Below are 2,500 nucleotides of genomic sequence, written 5' to 3'. Positions count from 1 at the left end.
TTGACCCCAAGTATTTAAAGTGAAATGCCTTTGTCACCTCCTCACGCGTAGGTATTCCGTCTTGCTCCTACTGACTTTCATTCCTCTTCTCTCCAGTGCATACCTCCACCTCTCCAGGCTCTCCTCACAATGAACTGCACCCTACTGTCGCTACAGATGACAATGTCATCCGCGAACATCATCGTCCATGGAGACTCCTGCCTGATCTTGTCCGTCAACCTGTCCATCACCGTTGCAACCAAGAAAGGGCTCAGAGCCGATCCTTGATGTAATCCCACCTCCACCTTGAACCCATCTGTCATTCCAACCACGCACCTCAGCATTGTCACACTTCCCTCATACATAGCCTGCACCACTCCTACATACTTCTCTGCAACTCTTGACTTCCTCCTACAATATCACACCTCCTCTCTCGGCACCCTGTCGTATGCTTTGTGTAAATCTACAAAGACACAATGCAACTCTTTCTGGCCTTCTCTGTACTTCTCAATCAACCAACCTTTTCTCTCTCTCTCTCTCTCTCTGTCTCTCTCATTTTCTTCATTTATCAGCCCGTCAAAGTAGTCCTTCCACTTCGTAGCACACTCTCCTCGCTTGGCAGCACATTTCCATCTGTATCTTTGATCGCCCTAACTTGTCGCACATCCTCGGCAGCTCGGTCTCTCTGTCTAGCCAATCTGTACAAGTCTTTTTCTCCTTCCTTAGTGTCTAACCTGTCATACAGCTCACCGTACGACTTTTCCTTTACCTTTGCCACCTCTCTCTTTGCTTTACGCTGCATCTCCTTGTACTCCTGTGTACTTTCTTCATCTCTCTGACTATCCCACTTCTTCTTTGCCAACCTTTTCCTCTGTATACTTTGCTCTACTTCCTCCTTCCACCACCACCACCACCACCGCCAAGTCTCCTTGTCTTCCTTCCTCTGTCCCGATGACCCACCAAGTACATTCCTAGCTGTCTTCCTCGCTATTTCTGCAGCGCTTGCCCAGCCATCTGGCAACTCTTCACTACCACTCAGTGCCTGTGTTAACTCCTGCCTGAACTCCACACAACAGTCTTCCTTCTTCAACTTCCACCATTTGATCTTCGGCTGTGTCTTCACTCGCTTCCTCATGTTGGTCTCCAAAGTCATCTTACAGACCACCATCCGATGCTGCCTAGCTACGTTCTCCCCTGTCACCACCTTGCAGTATGCAATCCGTTTTACATCGCGCCTTCTACACAAGATATAGTCCACCTGTGTGCACTTTCCTCCACTCGTATACGTCGTCACCCTGTGCTCCTCCCTCTTCTTGAAATATGTATTCACCTCAGCCATTTCCATCCTTTTCGCAAAATCGAACACCATCTGTCCTTCCACATTTCTCTCCTCGATTCCATACCTTACCATCAACTCCTCATCACCTCTGTTCCCTTCAGCAACGTGTCCATCGAAGTCCGCTCCAATCACCACTCCCTCCTCCTTGGGTACCCTTTCCACCACGTCGTCCAACTCAACTCCAGAATTCTTCTTTTTCGTCCATCTTACACCCGACTTGCGGGGCATATGCGCTGATAACCGTCAGCAATACACCTTCGATTTCCAGCTTCATAATCCTCACTCTGTCTGACACTGTGTTCACCTCCAGCACGCTCTTGACATACTCTTCCTTCAGAATGACCCCTACCCCATTTCTCCTCCCATTCGCACCATGGTAGAAGAGTTTGAACCCACCTGCGATACTCCTGGCCTTACTCCCCTTCCACCTTGTCTCTTGTCACCTTTCTTCTTTCCATCACGTCAGCCTGCTCTCTCCCTTTACTAGCCATAGTGCCAACATTCAAAGTTCCGACTGACTCTCACCTCCACACGCCTACCCTTCCTCCTCTCTAGCTGCCTCTGGACATGCCTTCCCCCTCTCCTTTTCCTTCGCCCAACAGTAGCCTAGTTTCCACCGGCACTCCGCTGGTTAACAGTACCGATGGCGGTCGTCGGTAACCCGGGCCTCGACCGATCCGGTATGGAAATCTTATTTATGATCCGCATATTTGATTTGGCAAAGATTTGACGCCGGATGCCCTTCCTGACGTAACCCTCCCCATTTGTCCTGGCTTGGGACCTGCACTAAGAATGCATTGGCTTGTGCATCCTCAGTGGCTGGGTTGCACGCTTTTCTATGTTTGCCCCTCACTTTTGTGGCGTGAACTATCAATTCTAGTAATACAGGTGTGTTTATGTTAGGTATCACAGACACACGCACACGCACAATATATGTCCAAAAGTATTGAGATAACTGACCATTACACCTACAGGAGCTTTTCTGACATGTCATTCTGAATCCATAGAAACCCATATTCCACGAAGCTCCCGGCGCACAGTTTTTGTGCCGATGTTAATGCCAGGAGAAGTTTGGATCTCTGCAGTTATTGAGTCAACAGAGCGTTGGCGACTTGAGTTGCTGTTGTCCCTAAAGGCTTGCACTTTTCAATAATATGATGATATATGAAGCATAGAGAGTAA

The sequence above is a fragment of the Lampris incognitus genome, unplaced genomic scaffold, assembly GCF_029633865.1.
Source record: "Lampris incognitus isolate fLamInc1 unplaced genomic scaffold, fLamInc1.hap2 scaffold_200, whole genome shotgun sequence".
In the NCBI taxonomy this organism is placed as follows: domain Eukaryota; kingdom Metazoa; phylum Chordata; class Actinopteri; order Lampriformes; family Lampridae; genus Lampris; species Lampris incognitus.
This window is presented reverse-complemented; position numbering follows the sequence as displayed.